This window comes from Panthera leo, chromosome D4, assembly GCF_018350215.1.
Source record: "Panthera leo isolate Ple1 chromosome D4, P.leo_Ple1_pat1.1, whole genome shotgun sequence".
NCBI classification, from domain to species: Eukaryota; Metazoa; Chordata; class Mammalia; order Carnivora; family Felidae; genus Panthera; species Panthera leo.
The window spans coordinates 51,386,881-51,407,140 of NC_056691.1; the positions used below are offsets into that span (position 1 = coordinate 51,386,881).

The following is a 20,260-nucleotide window of genomic DNA, read 5'->3' on the forward strand; positions in this document are numbered from 1 at the left end:
TCTTATTAAGAAAGAAAATCCTCAGTGAAGCAAATAATCCATTTCATTTTCCAAATGAGCACAGTGTAGCTAAAAGAAAGAACAGAATTAACAATAGAATTCGCAGTCCAAACCCCTTGTCATTTCCTTCCTTAGGAAAATGAACACAGGTGGAGAATGTATTACTTTCATTATAAGGTAGAAAAACTAAACTTGCCCGTCTTTTTGTATTTAACTCCCAATTGGCATAGAGCCATTGCTGTCTCATTCATTAGATTATCAGAGCTCAAACAACCACCTACCTATCTTTGCACTTGGGAACAGAACACACTTTCTTATTTTATTAAAAACAGAATCATTGGTATAAGAAACAATACTAACATGTACTTCATAAAGTCAGTCCTGGCCCATCATCATAAATAACTGCCCACATGTAGCAAACAGATGAAAGCCCTTTCATTCTATTCCTTGAGGTAAGTTCTATAATCACAAAATAAACCAGGTCAATTATGTGCTCCTTAGAAACAAAAGACATAACAAAAGTAAAATATGCAAATAATTTATTAATGGCAAACTTTATCAATTAAATTTCATGTGAGGTGTGCTGGAAAATATGATTTTATTAATTGCAATATTACCTCAAATTGGAATTCTTTCTCTTTTTCAATGCCAATGTATTAGAAAACTACAAGAAAAAAAATGGTTTCACTGCCAAGAAAGTGGATTATGTTACATGAAGTATATTTCAAAAGTATTTCAACTGTTATATTGAAGTAAAGACCAAACAAAGACATGGAAGTAAAGCCATCTCTAAATAACAGAAGTGAAATAAAACTTGGGTCCTGGCTGCTCACAGTGGGAAGCCAGTCTCCTGAGTATATGTCAGCATGACAGGAGACATACCAAGTCAATGGACAAAACTGGATCATGCCCTGGGATATCAATGTTACTCAGTGGCAAGTAACTTAGAGTACCATTTACTGTTTAACACACACACACACACACACACACGAAATAACATACATTTAGTATTTATGTTAAGGCACACTCACTCTACTTTTGATACTATTTTCTCTATTGTTATGGTAAATGAGGCTACAGTAAACTCAAAGTCATAGAAATGGTGTAAATTTGAATGCAAACCTTTTAAAACTTCTTAAGATAAAATATTACCATTCAGGTAAGTTTTGTAATTACAGTTGGTCTGTTTGGGCTCTTGCCCAAACTTCTGGAGGGCAAGCTCACTGCTCTGGCCTTAAGAAGTGTTTTAGAAAAAACGGAAAAGAACTTATTGAGCTTGGTTATTAGTGACTGCAAGAATTTCATCATACTTTTGCTCTTTGCATGTAAAAAGTTAACATTAGACCTAAAATTGGGCCCTTTGGTCTTCAATATTTAGATTTGTGTCATAAAGCCAGAAATGTGTTCTGCATCAGATTCCACTTCACTTGTCTCAGGTAAAACATATATTCAAATTTTGATTAAGTTAAATTAAGTGTCCATTGGGCAGCAGGAGACTGAGGGGAAGGGTCAGTTAACTACCATAACTCACACCGAACGTTGGGTTACATAATAGAAAAGTGGGAATCCCTTCCAACAGGTATGTGGCACCTCACTTCTGAGACTCATTTCCTTCCTCTCTGCAAAATGTGATAGATTGACTATTCATTCAAAAGACACTTACATAGAGATTACTGGCTGCCAATGGCTATTCTTAGCAGTTTGCATGCATTGACACATTTAATCTTATGGCAAAGATCTGAGTTACAAGTGCCATGAATAATATGCAAACTAAATCCAACTAAGGAAATAGAGGTAGATGGGAGTTGGGTGTTTTAGATAACCTGGTCAGGATATGTAATTTTTTTTTCATATATTATGTATTATATTGGGAATTGGCTGTTTATATAGGAGTAACATCTGAGTTATCCTGTCTAAAGTAAGGGACCATCCATGTAACTGTCTAGGAGAACACTGCTTCAGGCAGACAGACCAGCAAGTACAGAGACTCAGGTAGAAATATTCTTGAGGTGCAGGGAACTAGCAAGTTGGTCAGCTTTCCAGAGGGAAGCTAGCACAAAGACTAGCTGGCAGAGACTAGAGGAGCAGGTGAGATCAGAGAGGAAAAGAGTTTTGGTTTACTCCATATTTGGTGGAAAACGAAAATGACTCACCACCAGCCTTTCTAACCTAGCCTATTCCTTTACTTGATCATGATAAGAATTTACATATATAATTTTTTTAATGTTTTTATTTATTTTTGAGACAGAGAGAGACAGAGCATGAGCAGGGGAAGGGCAGAGAGAGAGGGAGACACAGAATCCAAAGCAGACTCCAGGCTCTGAGCTGTCAGCACAAAGCCCAATGTGGGGCTCGAACTCACGGACTGTGAGATCATGACCTGAGCCGGAGTCGGACGTTCAACCAACTGAGCCACCCAGGTGCCCCACATATATAATTTTTTAAACAATTTTTAACAATGCCCTGAATCTTTTACCTTTGTTTATACATTCTTTTCAGGAATGTCTGTCTCTCCAGCAACCCTGTAAATACATCCTTCCTCATAAGCCTAGACTTAATTTTCTAAGAAGAATTCTATCATTTGGCATCTAGTGAGTTTTTATAATATGCATAATTCAAATAACTTCTATGGAAGAGGCAGCAAAGGTAGAATAGAAGCCAGAGTTTTCAAGATCTTCTTGGGACAAAAAGATTTATAAAATTAAAAACTTCAGATCTGTGTAATACAGTATATAAGTCTACCATGGAGGATATGACCACATTAGCTAATTTAAACCATGGGAACATTACACACTGCATTACTTAGAACAGCTTCAACATTTAATAGATACGATGCTCTGTAGTATACTGTATGTGCTAGCTCATGTTGTCTTAAATTTTTTTTCCTAAGGAAAAAGATAAAGAGTATAGATTGTGTCTTGTCACAAAACTGGATTCTAATCCCACCCCCAGGGTCATTTCTTCTGATAGACACTAAAGTCAAAGGGTCGAGGACCAAAGGTGTTTAAAACCAGAAAAAAAGAAAGAAAGAAAGAAAGAAAGAAAGAAAGAAAGAAAGAAAGAAAGATTGGTCCAATAAAAAAAAAAAAAAACAGAAAATAATAAGTATTTAATACAGTGTCTCCAACATGTATTATCCTTGCTTCCATAATTATTAAATTTAATACTCATAAAAATTATATTTGAAAATAAAGTTGGTGGTAATTCCCAAGTATGCCCCAAATTGCTGAGAAATCACAGCCAATCATTAGTTAAGTAGAATATTTATAAAAAAAATAATTTCAAAAATAAGCTTGAAAAATCCTTTTTTAAAAAAGTATATTTATTTTGAGAGAGACAGCATGAGCAGGGGAGGGGCAGAGAGAGAGGTGGATAGAGAGAGAAATCTAAGTAAGCTTTACACTGTCAGCATGGAGCCTGACGTGGGACTCAAACTCATGAACCGTAAGATCATGACCTGAGTCAAAACCAAGAGTCAGGGGCTAAACTGAATGAGCCACCCAGGTGCCCCAAACTTGAAAAACCTTTAAATTTTTTATGGGAAAAGTATATTTAATGTGAGAGGTGAATGTATTTTACTTTGCATGCTGTAATGCAGATGAGTCCTTCCAAATGGGGAGTGCTGGGACCCGTTCCCTTCCAAAGCAGCTCTACCTGGCCCTGACTTTGTAGCTGGTGAGCCTAGAGGTGTCACTTCTCAGAGCCTCTTTTTTTTTTCTTACTACACAATAGAAAACAGAATACTTGCCTTGTTAGATGATTCTGAAAAATAGAAAAAAGACATGCAAATTACTTGAATTTATGTCAGACGCCTAGCAGAACACTCAATAATAACTGGTTGCTATTATTAATTATTATTATTATTATTACTATCATTATTATCCTCATCAATCATTATCTATGTCTGTTTTAAGTGAGTTTGCCTTAAGGTTCCCATGAAAGCTGTCATCTCATCAAACTGTATCCTTTATACCCCTTCACGGCATGGAGTGCTGCCATACATGTACTTGTTCCAAAAGGCTTTAATAAATGACATTTAAATTGAGGGACGAAAGTCATAAGTTGGGAAGAATAGAAAATTATTATTGGAGTTAAATTGGCACATTAAAAGAAAGCTACCATAAATGCCAGGTTGGGGGCTGAAACAAAAAGTCAGTCGGTGTTGTGATTATCCATAGGAGCTGGAAGGGGAATATTTGCATGCCCCATGTTGTGTGGAGGTAAGGCTATTTTACTCCACAGCTTATTACAGGATTGGTGATATATACAGGGACTGTGTTATCTGGCTCATTACATGGACTTAGAAAGCATTTAATAAATGAATGGATTTTATTAGCTGCAAAGCACTAATGATAATTTAATATCCAAATCCATTCATTTTACTTTCTAGCATAAGCTTAGCAGATACCCTTTTCTTAATCTTGTTATAAATAAATCTTTCTGTAGTCATTTCCTTTCTTTGGTTCTCCTTTCCAGAAATCTTGCTTAAATAATTTGATTTGGAGTTAGAGCTGGCCTAGGTATAGTTTGGCTAAAATGTAAAATAATTTGTTAGTAGGGATTAAACTGTATTCAGAAAAGAGTTAAGCTATAAAGATAGAAAGAAAATGTAGCATTTTGAATATGCAGTTGGGGCCAGCAAACTATTCTTGTAAAACCTGGAAGCATGCTGAGAAGTAGAAATCCCTGCTATTAGCTTCTTAGAGCAGGTAAAACTGTGAATAAGGACCAGATTGAGAGAGAAGTCCTAAGGAGACAGTATGTACCTTTTGTTATCTTTGGCTTCTACAACCTGAGCTTTTATTATATTTTTATTCATTTAGGAAATTTCTTTTTTTGGGATTTTTTAACGTTTATATATTATTTTGAGAGAGAGAAAGACAGAGTGTGAGTGGGGGAGAGGCAGAGACAGATGGAGACACAGAATCTGAAGCAGGCTCCAGGCTCTGGGCTGTCAGCACAGAGCCCAACATGAGGCTCAAACTCACGGACCGTGAGATCATGACCTGAGCCGAAGTTGGAGACTCAACTGACTGAGCCACCAGGTGCCCTTGACCAGGAAATATTAATAAACATTTAGCCTTAGGGTAGTCAGAGAAATGCACATTGAAATCATAAGTGACACTATTTCCACCCCAATGTAAAGTATAAAATATTAAAGGGTTAGTGCTTCCTATGATGGTCAGGAAAAGTTTCCTAATAGAGGTGGCATAGAACATTAGGAGGAGTTCCCAAGAAGGCAGAGGGGGGGAATTATTTTATTTATTATGTCAAATTACGGAATTTAACTTAAAGACACTTAAAATTCATTCTATTTCCAGAATTCTAAGATTCTTCAGATTTATTTATAGAAGGAACATTTTAAAGTAATATCCATAATAAACATATTGAAAGTATTCACTGAAGAGTCACTATTATAATAATGATGTAACCAGTATCATACTTGAATTAGACATTAGGTTTATAAGACTGAAACAGTCCATGGCCCAACAAAAGCAGTCAGTTTAATTTTGCAGATTTATTTTATTAGAAGCAGGTAGTAGTGGCAGGTCCATCCATGTGGACACAATGCCGCTAACGCAGAGGGGCTCTATTGTGACCCTTTGGCACCAGAAAGACCAATTTAAGATACAATCATTATCTTTGAACAACAGCATATTTTGTGAAGATAATTTATTTGGAGTCAAAAGACCTGAATCCAAGTGCCACCTCAGTCTTTTATTATCTGTGGGAGCCTACACAACTCATGGATTTTCCAGAATTTCAGTTCCAGTGGTGTGCATACCAGCTTATGGGAGCCAATTGTGAACATCTCTTCCTGACCCTAAGCTCAGTGATATTACATTAGTAGACTGAAATGAGGAATGGTGGGGTGTGTTTATATCAAAGAAACTAGCAACCGTGGCTCCTCCTTTCCAAAAGAGTTTCTTGAAAACACGTACCAGTATACCACTGGGTTAAACAATGTGTTGTTAAAGAATTACATGTGATAGGACTAAGGGATATAAAAGTGCCTTGCGAAACCCAACATGTATTTGTTGTGTGAAGGTTTTGTCAATAATATCATTCTATGCCTAGTGTTTTGACAGCTCAAACCTTGAACAAATAGTTGTCAAAGACATCCTTTATTGAGTTGTGAGAAGAGGGTAATTAATGAAGGCTGAAATAGGCTTTCTAGAACTTGAAACTTTCTGCAGGTGCAGCAAATCATGAACAAAGGATGGGAGATAAGGGAACAACCTGAATCAGGGAAAGGGAGCATATAAAGCATTCTGAAAAATAAATAATACCAAAATGTGAGGGCACATAAATTTTAGGCAGAACTACAAATAGTCTAAAAGATATCTTTTATTTTTTTTAACATTCTAGAAAAGCCTGACAAGATCTTTTGCAATCATTTTTTTCTTCTTATTTCTTTACCCGATATTGAATCAAGTTGACTGTTCCTACCAAAAATGAATACATGGAAACGTGTTTGCATTATTAACAATCACATGCACAATGTTTATGCATGAAAAGATGAAATATAGGGGCACCAGGTGGCTCAGTCTGGTAAGCCTCCAACTGTTGGTTTGGTCTCACGTCATGATATCACCATTGTGAGATTGAGCCCTGCAGTATCCGTGCAGAGTCTGCTTGGGATCCTCTCTCTCTCTTGCTCACTCACTCGCTCAAAATAAATAAATAAATAAATAAATAACCTTTTTAAAAGAAAATATGAAATATAATATTAGAATATTTTAGGAGTAATTACATATGTAACGGGCATGTAGTGATGGATAAAGATTTCAAAGTGTTCTTTAAACTGAGATGAGGGTTGGAGAAGATGATGGAAGATTTTTGGCACTTAAGTGATGAAAGGCCTTACCAGGGAAACATAAGTAATTCTGAACTCCCACCCACATGGATGTAGTCAATGTCATGATGCAGACTGGGACCCCTCCAACCTTTTCTATTTTCTCCTGTTACAAGCACTTAGAACCATACAACTAAAGAAAAAATAAAAACTTGCTATCAGCATTATGAAACAAAGAGCAATTCTTATTTCTCTTATTTATAATTCTTCTTTCTCCCCTCCCCCCATTTATTAAAAAATGTTAGTATTTGAAAATAGGAATAGTCATGAAGGAAAAACCTCATATTATATATAAACATAATGCTGTATAGATGATAAAACATTTTTAAAAGTGAGATTAGAGTATTGAAATCATTATCAGGGTGTCAAAAAATATTAAGTGGTAAATGCAACAAAAAATCACCATCCCTGAAACACATTTTTGTCATGAACTGTCTTATGAGTAGAACCTTCAACTTCTTTCCTTTCACCCTCTCAGCCCCTGGTCCTCCTCCTTTCTCTGTTCCCCTCTCCCTCCTTCCTTCCTTTTTCCTTTCCCCAGTAAGTCATTGCTTTCCTTCACTCTCCCCTCCAACCTATCATCTGTTTAGTTCATAATTACCTTTATAAAGGTCATTTTATAAGACACAGATCTGATTATAACACTCTGGGTTGAAACTGTGATATTACACATACAATAAGAGCCAATCCTCCCCCAACTGTATCCCAGGCTATCTTTCCCCTTGTGTTTCTTGCCTCTTTTTTCTCAGTGTACCCTAAGCTTCAAAAACAAATCTGCAAGATAGTTCCCACGTGTCTTAACACTTCCAGCCTCCGCTAAAAAGGAGGCAAAATGTGTAGCAGAAGAAGCAGGGCAATTAGCATAATCAAGATAACAAACCTTTCCATTTTCCCTAAAAGTTTCTTCTTGTCCCTCTGTCCCTCTGTCATTTCTCCCCCAGCCCCAGAGACCTATGAATCTGCTTTCTGTTACAATATGACCATTAGGTAAATCAGTATACTTCATGAAGAAATTCCCTGGGAAGAAGGGGAGGAAGATGGTGGCAGAGTAGGAGGACCCTACACTCATCTCCTCTCACAAACACAACTAGAAAACTATCAAAGCATCCTAAATACCCCAGACACTGACATGAAGACTGAGAGAACAGACCCCAAAACTAGAAGGAGGGAAGAGACCACATTGAAGAATGAAGGAAGTGTGGAGACCTGGTATAGGGGAAAAACGGACCCTGGGTGCTACAGAGGGGAGGGAGCCACGGTCATGGAGAAAGGAGAGAAAGAGAGAAGAGCATACAGGGATGTGCACAAGAAAAATGTTTCCCAAAGCCACTGGCTTGGAAAATAAGAACTGAATTTCATGAGTTCTTGCAACCAGTGGGGCTTAAAGCCTGGAGATTTAAAGGTAAGGGGGCTTGGCTGATATAGAGCCTACAGAGCACTGTGATGCTCCTGGAGAGAAGGCAGGCAAACAACCCAGGGACAGATAGCATGGAAACAGGAATCTGAAGAACACCTGGGGCACATGAGGAGGGGGGATTACTTGCTATTCTTGGAGCACATCCCTGAGAGGCAGAGTTCACACAGATGCCTCTCCATGAAAAAACATATGGCCTGTGACATTTTCCTCCCCAACCCTTCAGGATAAACACAAAGCCACCAGCAGGAGACAGTACAGTGTGGACACTGGCTCCCTAACTTGCTTACACCAAGCCCCACCCCCTGGTACTCTGGAGGGACTGCCCTTCTCATTCAAGCTTAGCTCAGTCCCGGCCTGGTGGATCCCTCCCCCAGAAGACCAGCACAAACCTCTATTCACACCACATCTGGTGACCAAAGAGTTCTGCAGTGCCTCAGTTCTGGTGGAATTGGTGTCAGGTCTTATTTCAGAAGCAGACCAGAGTACCCCTAGTTAAATCTCACCACATTCAGGTGAGGGACAAAACAATGCCCACAGAAGTCAAAGAGAGCCTCTGCAGATGACTGGCCTGAAGGACAGAGCAGCCAAAACACAACAGCAGAGCTCCAGCAGCATACACTGGAGACATTCCCTGAAGTGCCAGGTCTTGGGCACTACATGCCCTCTTCTTCATAAAGCCATTACTGTTACAAGCAGGAGACTTAACTGGCTTTTCTTACACACAGAAGGCAGAGGCTTAGACAAAATGCGAACATGGAGGAATTTATACCAAATGAAAGAACAAGATAAGGTTATAGCCAGAGATCTAAGTGAAACAGATATAAGATGCCTGATGGAGAATTTAAAGCAATAACCAAAGATATTCTCTGGGCTTGAGAAAAAAATAGAATACATCAGTGAGACCCTTACCACAGAAATAAAAGAGTTAAAAAGGAATCAAGCAGAGATGAAGAATACAATAAACAAGATTGGAAACAGGCTTGATTCAATGAACAGTAAGCTGGAAGAAGCAGAGAAATAAATTAGTGACCTAGAGGACAAAATAATGGAAAAAAATGAAGCTGAAAAAAAAAGGAAAAGAGAAAGAATTATGCAACACTAGAATAGACTTAGGGAATTGTGTGACTCCATTAAAAATACAACATTCATATTATAGGAGTTCCAGAGGAAGAAGGAGAAAAGGGAGCAGAAAATTTATTTCAAGAAATAATAGCAGAAAACTTCCCTAATCTGGGAAGAAAACAAACATCCATAGGAGACACAGAGAACTCCCATCAAAATCAACAAAAGTAGGACAACACCAAGACATATTGTAATTAAACTTTTAAAATACAGCAATATAGGAAAAATCTTAAAAACAACAAGACAAAAGAAGTCCTTAACTTATAAGGTAAGACCCATAAGGCTAATTGCAGATCTCATAACAGAAACCTGGCAAGCCAGTAGGGAGTGGCAAGATATATTCAAAGTATAGAATGGAAAAATCTGCAGCCAAGAATACTCTATATGACAAGGCTATCATTCAGAATACAAGGAGAGATAGAGTGTCCTATCAAACTAAAACTAAAGGAGTACATGAACACTAGGCCATCCCTGCAAGAAATATGAGAAGGGACCTTTTGAATGGAAAGGAGAGTCTAAAAGTGACAAAGACAAGATTATAGAAAAACCTCCAGAAACAATCACAAAACAAGTAATAAAGTGACACAAAATGTGTATCTATTAATAATTAATCAGAATGCAAAGGGACTAAACACTCCAATCAAAAAACATAAGGTGTCAGAATGGATAAAAAAAAAAGACTCACCAACATGCTGCCTATAAGAGACTCATTTTAGACCTAAAGGCACCTGGAGATTGGAAGTGAGGGGATGGAGAAACGTTTATCATGAAATGGATGTCAAAAGAAAGCCAGAGTAGCAATAATTATATCAGACAAACTAGACTTTAAAACAAAGACTGTAAAAAAAAGACAAAGAAGGGCATTATACAATCGTAAAGGGAAAATCCAACAAGAAAATATAACAATTGCAAATATTTGTGCACCCAACATGAGAACACTCAAATAAATATATATAACAATTAATGACAAACAAAAAGAACTAATTGATAATAAAACAATAATAGTAGAGCATTTTAACACCCCAAAGGTTACATCAATGGACAGATTATCTAAATAGAAAATCAACAAGAAAATAATGGCTTTGAATGACACACTGGACTGGATGGATTTAACAGATATATTCAGAATATTCCATCCCAAACAGCAGAATTCACATTATTTTCAAGTGTACATGGAATATTCTCCAGAACAGATCACATATTAGATCACAAAACAGTCCTCAATAAATACAAAAAGACTGAAATCACACCATACACCTTTTTTTGATGACAGTGTTATGAAATTAGAAGTCAACCACAAGAAAACAAAAATTAGAAAGACCACAAATACATAGAGGTTAAATAACATGCTAAAAACAACAAAAACAACAACAAAAACCAAAAATCACAATGAGCTAACCAAAAAAAAAATCAATCGAATTATTTTAAAAATACATGGAAACAAATGAAAATAAAAACCCAGTGGTCCAAAACCTTTGGGATGCAGTGAAAGTGGTCCTAAGAAGGAAATATATAGCAATATAAGCCTACCTCAAGAAGCAAGAAAAATCTCAAATAAACAACCTAATCTTAAACCTAAAGAAGCTAGAAAAAGAATAAATGAAGACTAAAGTCAGTAGAAAGAGGGAAATAATAAAAATTAGAGCACAAATAAATGATAATGAAACTAAAAACAAACAAAAAACAAAAACAAAAACAAAACAAATCCAATAGAATAGATCAATAAAACTAGCAGCTGGTTCTTTGAAAAAATTAATAAAATTGATAAACATCTAGCTAGACTTCTTAAAAAGAAAAGAAAAATGACCCCAATAAATAAAACCACAAATGAGAGAGAAGAAATAACAAATAACACCACAGAAAAACAAACAATAATAAGAGAATATTATGAAAAACTATATGCCAATGAATTGGACAACTTGGAAGAAATGTGTAAAATTACCAAAACTGAAACCAGAAGAAATAGAAACTTGAACAGACTTATAACCAGCAAAGAAATTGAATCAGTAATCAAAAAAATACCAATAAACAAAAGTCCAGGACCAGATGGCTTCACAGGTGAATTCTACCAAACATTTAAAGAAGAGTTAATAACTATTCTCAAACTATTCCAAAAAATAGAAAAGAATGGAAAAATTCCAAATTCATTCTTTGAGGCCAACATTACCTGATCCCAAAACCAAATAAAGAATCCACTGAAAAAAAAGAACAATAGGCCAAGATCCCTGATGAACATGGATGAAACATTCTAAATAAAACACTAGCAAATCAAATCCAACAATACAGTAAAAAAAATAATTTACCAGGATCAAGTGGGATTTCTTCCTGGTCTGCAAGGGCAGTTCAATATTTGCAAATTAATCAACATGAAACACTGTATTAATAAAATAAAGGATGAGAACCATAGTATTATTTTAATAGATGCAGAAAAATCATGTTACAAAGTATAACATCCATTCATAAAAAAAAAAAAAAAAAACTTAACAAATTAGGTTTAGAAAGAACATACTTCAACATAATAAAGGTCATATATGAAAAACCCACAGCTAATATCATGTCAATGGGGAAAAACAGAGTGTTTCCTCTATAGTCAGGAACAAGATGTGGTTGCACTATCATCACTGTTACTTAACATGGTACTGGAATTCCTAGCCACAGCAGCTGGGCAACAAAAAGAAATAAAAGGCATACAAGTCAGAAAGGAAGAAGTCAAACTTTTACTATTTGCAGATGACATGATATTCTCTATAAAAAATCCAAAACACCCCACCAAAAATTGCTAGAACTGATGAATGAATTCAGTAAAGTCACAGGATACAAAATAAACATACAAAAATATGTTGCATTTCTATACACCAATAATGAAGCAGCAGAAAGAGAATTGAGGACAAAATCCAATAAGATGCCTAGGAATAAACCTAACCAAAGAGGTGAAAAACCTGTATTCTGAAAACCATAAAACACTGATGAAAGAAATTGAAGATGACACAAAGCAATGGAAAGACATTCCATGCTCCTGGATCGGAAGAACAAATACTGGTAAAATGTCTATACTACCCAAACCAATCTACACAATTATTGCAATCCTTATCAAAATTCCAAAGCAATTTTCACAGAACTAGAACAAACAATCCTAAAATGTGTATGGAACTACAAAAGACCCCAAATAGCCAGACAACCTTGAAAAAGAAAAGTAAAGCTGGAGACATCACAATTCTGGACTTCAAATTATATTACAAAGCTGAATTGACCAAAACAGTATGGTAATGGCACAAAAAATAGACACATAGATCAATGGAACAGAGTGGAAACCCATAAATGCACCAAAAAATACATGGTCAATTAATCTTTGACAAAGCAGTAAAGAATATCCAATGGAAAAAAGACAGTCTCTTCAACAAATGGTAATGGAAAAACTGGACAGCAACATGCAAAAGAATGAAACTGGACCACTTTATTACACCAAATACAAAAAAAAAAAAAAAAAAAATCAAAGTGGATCAAAGACCTAAATGTGAGACCTAAAACCATAAAAAATCAGAGTGAAGAACACAGGAAGTAACCTCTTTGATATTTGCTGTAACAACTTCTTTCTAAAATGTCTCCTGTCTCAAGGGAAACAAAAACAAAAACAAAGTATTGAGACTTCATCAAATTAAAAAACTTCTGCACAATGAAGGTAACAACCAACAAAACTAAAAGGCAGCCTATGGAATGAGAGATGTTTGCAAATGACATATCTGATAAAGGGTTAGTATCCAAAATATATAAAGAACGTATACAATCACAGCCACAAAATGAATAGTCCAATTAAGAAAAATTGGCAGAAGACATAAATAGGCATTTTCCAATGACATACAGAAGGCCAGTAGACATGAAAAGATGCTCAGCATCACTCATCCAGAGAAATACAAATCAAAACTACAATGAGATATTACCTTGCACATGTCAAAATGCCTAAAATCAACAACACAGGAAACAATAGGTATTGGCGAGTATATGGATAAAGGGGAAACCTCTTGCACTGTTGGAGTATAAACTGGTACAGTCACCCTCGAACACAGTACGGAGGTTCTTCACAAATTAAAAAATGGAACTACCCTACGATCCAGCAATCATACTACTAGGTATTTACCCAAAGGATACAAAAATACTAATTCAAAGAGATAAATGCACCCTGATGTTTATAGCAGCATTATCTACAATAGCCAAATTATGGAAACATCCCAAGTGTCCATCAGCTGATAAATAGATAAAAAGAGGTGGTATATGTACTATAATGGAATATTTCTCAGTCATAAAAAAGAATGAAATTTTGCCACTTGCAATGACATGGATGGAGCTAGAGAATATTAAGCTTAAAGAAATAAGTCAGAGAAAGACACTCATATGTGGAACTTAAGAAACAAATGAACAAATGGAAAAAAGAGAAAGAGAGACAATCAAGAAACAGACTCTTGACTTTAGAGAACACACTGATGGCTATCAGAGGGGAGGTGGATTGGGAGATGGGTTAAATAGGTGATGGAGCTTAAGGAGTGCACTTGTGATAAACATCAGAGTTGTATGGAAGTGTTGAATCACTGTATTGTACACCTGAAACTAATATTATACTATATGTGAACTAACTGGAAAATAATAAAAACTTAAAAGAAAAAACTGAAATTACCCTACCTAAGCCAGAAATAGGACTTATTTAAATTTAGTGGGCCATATTTGGGAGCACATGGGATGCTACAGTGCATGGAGGTCACTGGTACTGTTGCTGTCCACTTTGTCTCATGTCTCAGTATAGGCAACCTGGAAATTTTCTTTATTTGAAAAAAAAAAAGCTTTATTTGGAAAAAAAAAATTTTTTTTCCGATAAAGTAACACATATTCACTGAAAAAGTACATAAATGCAGAAAATATAATAAAAAATTAAAATTACCTATATCTAACCATCCAGAAAATCTGTTTACATTTTGATACTCTTCTTCATTGACTGAATTGTGTCCCCTTCAATTTTTGGGTTGATTTTTGGGTTTTTTTTTCTTGGTTTTGTTTTGCTTTGATTTTTCTTTTTTTTCCTGTTCCTTTCTCTCTTTTTTTTCCTATTTTTTAAAGGTTTATTTGCTTATTTTGAGAGACAGAGAGAGAGAGAGTGAGCATGCATGCACACATGCACATGAGCGAAGGCAAGACAGAAAGAGAGGGAGAGAGAGAAATCCCAAGCAGGTTCTGAGATATTAGCACAGAACCTAATGTGGGCTCGATCTCATGAACCATCAGATAATGACCTGAGCCAAAATCAAGAGTCAGACATCTCACTGAGTAAGCTACCCAGGTGACCCTCCCCCGCCTTTTTTTTAATCTTAGAGAGAAAGAGAGCATGTGAGCAGAGGAGGGACAGAGAGACAGAGAGAATCTTAAGCAGGCTCCACACTCAGCACTGAATCTGATGCAAGGCTCAATCCCAATAACCCTGGAATCATGACCTGAGCTGAAATCAACAGTTGGATGTTCAACCTACTGAGCCACCCAGGTGCCCCTTTTGATTTTTCAACGCCTCAGATTCTTAATGTATCCAGTAGAGAAGATACACTAACTAAAATTATTGTTAGAAATAAATGAGATGACATATGCAAACCATCCATTAGGATAACTCTGACATTTTGTTAACTTTTGTGATGATAAAGATGATCATCCCCTTTGCCTCACCAGATCTTCTTCCTCCTTTCGCTATTGTTTCTATATCCCAGGAGGCTGACAGTCATGGACTTACTTAATCAGTGAGCTCCTTTTCCTCTGGCTTCTGGTTCAATCAGGCCAAAGGGAAGTTCCTGCAGGAGAAGCAATAGTGGGAAGAGAGGGACCTGGGGATATTTATTCCCAATGCTCTGCCATCTTGAAAGGTAAAGGGTTGAGTCCCATTACTCCCTTCAAAAACCACAGTTCCCATAATGCGCCCCCCTCTCATGGCTATGGTTATTCTCTTCAGGATCTGATAGCTCCCTTTGCTTGTTCCTTCCGGCTCGGAGTGGTAACTCATGTCATGGGACTGCCTTCTGTCCTGTCAGGATTCTCACTGATACAGTAATGATGATAGTCTTTGTCTAAAATGCCATTATTTAACTTCTTCTAAACCTACTGAGGCCCTACCCAGTCTTTAAAGAATAACTGAAATGCCACTGTTTTGAAGAACTATCCCAAAACTGTTCCCCTCCCTTAAAAAAACAATGACCTGGGGCGCCTGGGTGGCGCAGTCGGTTAAGCGTCCGACTTCAGCCAGGTCACGATCTCGCGGTCCGTGAGTTCGAGCCCCGCGTCAGGCTCTGGGCTGATGGCTCGGAGCCTGGAGCCTGTTTCCGATTCTGTGTCTCCCTCTCTCTCTGCCCCTCCCCCGTTCATGCTCTGTCTCTCTCTGTCCCAAAAATAAATAAAAAACGTTGAAAAAAAAAAATTAAAAAAAAAAAAAAAAAACAATGACCTTATCTTCTCCTGGACTCTCAAAGCAATATGCTTAAAACTTAAATCTATTTTGGCAAGTATCAGAGTCTGAATAATAGTGATCTGGTTCCTGCCTATAAAACTGTGAGCCTAGTGGATATCTCACATTGGGTCTTACTCAATTTTACACCTGTGAGCAGTTGGCACAGCGATTCACCTGTGGATGTGAAGGGAAGACTTTTTAAATTAAACTAAGTATTTTTCTGGGCATGAATTCTTTTCTTCCCCTAGTTTTTTCTAATAAAGATTAATTTAGTCTCTCTGCTTTCTCTAGTTATCTCTCTGATTATCTCTTTACCTAGATTATTTTTTTTTCCTAAAAGAGGAAAGTCCAGAAGCTGATCCAAATACCAAAATTTTTCTCCTTAAAGAACAAGTGAAAGTGGGCAACACTTGGATAGGAATAACTTATTTTTGCTGATAAACGTTTGAAAATGTTGCCCAAGTTATCTTAAAAAAACACTATATTAGTCAATTTACTCTTTCCATATTATCTTTCTTTTTGTTTTTCCTTTCAGCCCAGCATAATAACTGAACTTCCTGCCATTGATTATTCACCCTACTTATGTTTTGTGGGGTTTTTTACTAACTTATTTTTTTTTTCTTTTAAATTATTAAATCCAAAAGGTACTTTTTCAAACATTTCAAAACTGGAAACCTTGGGGCACCTGGGTGGCTCAGTTGATTAAGCATCCGACTCTTGATTTTGACTCGGGTCATGATCTCACAGTCAGTGGGATCCAGCCCTGAGTCTGACTCTGCGCTAACAGCCAGAACTCTGCCTGGAATTCTTTCTCCCTCTCTCTCAGCCCCTCCCCCACATGATTGCACATGCTCGCTCTCTCACTCTCTCTCAAAATAAATAAGCTTAAAAAAACCTGGCAACCTTAAAGATTTTATTTCCTCTAAATTGTGTTACTGAAAAGAATATTCTAATTGTTAGGAACAGATTCTCACAGTGGATTACTGTATATTTGTCACAGTAAAATAAATGTGACTATATTTAGAAGAAAAAAATATTAAGTACGAGAGAGCCAATACCATTACTGGGTTGAGTTATTTCAAACTTGACTATTGAGAGGCTAAATGTTGCCACCTTGGGATGTATAATGAGAAAGGACCACATTCTTTTGAAATGCTCCAGGGCATTTGCCTCATTTAAGTGCCTGCATTCAGGCTAAATGTCGACCATCAGTTCTTTATTGTAAGCTCACTTTGTAAAATGAATTGTTGCCACTGTAAATATGGTAAGGCTGAAACACTGCATCCATAAGTGACTTGCAGTGACCTCTAGAGTAGAAAGTATTAGCTGTTTAAAGGTCTAGAAGAACAAACCTGTTAGAACAAGAAACCTAGCTGTCCCCCCCCTTTCCTTCCCCCCCCCCCCCCCCCCCCCCCGTACAAAATTCCAGATGGACTATACCTTTGGATTTGGCCTATGAATCTTTGAACTGAGGAATTTCATATAGAGGAGGTCAGAGGAGCATTCATTCTTAATTAGATTAAAAGAGATCTAACTCAATGAGGAGGAATGAGCCTCTCTTCACAGGAGCATAGAAAGGCACCTCTTCAAAACAAATTCCTGCCTAGGAAACTTAGGCAGAAACTCTTGATTAGATTCACTGACACCAGAATACTCCGGAGGCTTAAAACTCTCTAAGAACACTAAATGTGTATTAAAGTAAGTTGCATATTTAATTTAAGCTATTTTATTTTTTATTCTCGCTTGGGCTGCATTATTATTCAACATTGTGATAGTAAGATGCATCCTTTCAACTGAAATATAACGGGGTCCTGCCAAAAGAGCGCTCCTTCTGAAACTTCTCTTGCAGTTAGGTCAAAAGTTGTGTTGCTATTCGTGTTTTCTCAGGAGCTCAGGCCCCTCTCCTCTACCTGCAGGTCTCACTGTCACTGCTAAGTCAATTTAACTCATTATTCCTCGGAGCATACTCACTGACCAACTCCTTCCTCTAACTAGCTTTTCCTTAAGACTGGAAAATCTACTAGATTTATATCTATCACGATTAGCTTTGCAGGATTCACCACATGGTTAAGTAGAGACACATTCTCTCTTTCACATGCATTCATTTGAGAAATAAAAGGGTGAAAACACAGTAGAATTACTACACTATTGTGCTTGCTTTAATTGCTCACTGAAAAGTTTTAGAGACAATTATTTTTAGAATATAAGATATTTTTTTCTTTCTACCAAGATTTTAGCCAAAGGCTTCAGACTATTTTAGACTCCTCCTCCTCACTTCTCACATCCCTATCAATATTTATCCCTTCCCCACTTTGTTATGTGGCCTCGCTTCCTTTTTTTTTTTTAATTTTATCAACCAAGTGTAGATTAAAGGTTAGCTCATTTCTTCATTCATTCAGTCAAAAAGCATCTGTTAAATGACTGCTATTGATTTGCAAGGCATCATGGCACTTCATTTCTTCTGGTACACTATGGTACTTAATTCCTTTAATCATGCCAACAGTTTTCTAATTATTCTCCACAGCTCCACTTCCTCCTGTACCAGAAACCCATTAAAATCCTCTTTATCTTTTTGGTTTCCAAAATTTCAATGATATACAAAACCTACTGGTTTTGATTTACATTCAAGATATTTAGTATGTAGCTGCTACCTACCTGTCCAACTTTGCCTCCCATGATTGCCAAAAGTACTAAATCTATGATAATTTCTACCCAGATCAATTAGCTTGCTATTCCCTATATGCATTTTCTACTTTCTTATCTCTGAACAATAAACTCATATTTTTAAATCAATTTAAAAAAAACAGGTGAAAACAACAACTTTCTATCATGACCCAGATTCTCAGTATGTATGATTTGCTTTGGCATTTCTCAACAAACATGGGGCTATTTGCAGCATTTCCCAAGAAAATAGTTCTTCTTGTTATTTTCTATTTATTCTTCAAAGTCCAAATTAAATATATAACTAGGATAAACATGCTTTCTATAAAAAGGTATTGTGAAAGAGCTGTTTTAATCCTTTCATCCCACCAACATCAGTCCAGATAAAAGAAGCTGAACTAGCCAAAATTCTGTCAAGAAATGAATTTCCAACTGCATTGTTTACTGAGATTTGGATCATGATGGTTCTACAGTGTAGACAATCTGGATAATCGCCAGCAACAACCTCAGTTAATCTCTTCATGTCTGCACTGGGTGCAGGTTACTCAGTTAATCTCCAATTGCAGGAGCTAAGTAGTATAAGTAGGAGGACAAGACACTAAATTTTGTTTCTAGGGACGTGTATGTGCATATTTTTTTTAAATTTTTAATGTTTATTTTTGAGAGAGAGAGAGAGAGACATAGCATAAGCAGGGGAGAGGCAGAGAGAGACAGACAGACAGAATCCAAAAAAGTCTTGAGGCTCCAAGCTGTCAGCACAGAGCCTGACGTGGGGCTTGAACCCAGGAATGGCAAGATCATGACCTGAGCTAAAGTCAACGCTCAACTGACTGAGGCATCCAGGCACCCCAATGTGTGTGCGTATTTTTATAATGCATTTATAGGGGTACCTGGGTGGCTCAGTCGGTTAAGTGTCCAACTCTTGATTTCGGCTCAGGTCATGATCTCATGGTTCATGAGACTGAGTCCCACATTGATTCTGTGCTGAAAGCGAGGAGCCCATTTGAGATTTTCTCTCTCTCTCTCTCTCTCTCTCTCTCTCTGCTCTCCCTGCCCTTCCCTGGCTTGTGCTCTGTGACTCTTTTAAAATAAATAAATAAACTTAAAAAAATAAAATGCATTTATGGTGGTTTGCTATGATGTATAAACTATCAAGATAAGAGAAATAGAAAAAAAAGAAGGAAAAAATTAAAGATAGAAGAAGAGAAGGGAAAAATAAATAAGAAAAAACGAAGGAAGGAAGGACAGAAGGAAGAAAAATTGAGGCAAAGAGGAAAATGGTAAAACAGTAAGATGAAGCCAGAGTCAGAGTGAGGTTATAGAACAAACCACTTACGATGGAAAAAATTAACTTCTTCATAACTCAGCAAGTTGGAACAGAAAGGGTAACCACCCACATGTAAGGGTGCTATGCAAAGGTTATTATTGCTCCTTGATGAATGAAATGATTACACCAAATTAAAGGTAAGTATTCAGGTTTCAAAGCGCACCTAGTTTCCTGTGCCAAGATGCTACTCATCACAGAGAAGAGGTTTCTGAGGCCACAGCACAACGAACAACATGAAGAATGGAACGTGGATTTGATGCCAACACTTGCAAATTTTCTTAAGGGTTCCTGCTAATTTGCAGTAGACAGCAAAACAAGTGTGAAAGTGTGAAATGACACATGCTGGAGGGAGGGGTGGAAGCTGGGAGGGGGAAGTGGAAATGGTTCTATTTTAAGACGATGCTT

At 36.8% G+C, this 20,260-nt stretch overlaps 1 protein-coding gene and 1 long non-coding RNA gene across 15 annotated transcripts in view; one reads left to right on the forward strand and one right to left on the reverse strand.

Moving 5' to 3' along the window:
• Window positions 1–20,260, reverse strand: part of LINGO2 (leucine rich repeat and Ig domain containing 2) — a 441,629-nt gene that overhangs the window by 412,537 nt on the left and 8,832 nt on the right. The gene's annotated exons all lie outside the window — the stretch shown is intronic.
• Window positions 1–20,260, forward strand: part of LOC122205326 — a 52,516-nt gene that overhangs the window by 1,671 nt on the left and 30,585 nt on the right. Inside the window, exon 2 of the long non-coding RNA XR_006196005.1 lies at window positions 1,379–1,436. This is a non-coding gene — a long non-coding RNA (uncharacterized LOC122205326). The remainder of the gene's footprint in view (window positions 1–1,378; window positions 1,437–20,260) is intronic.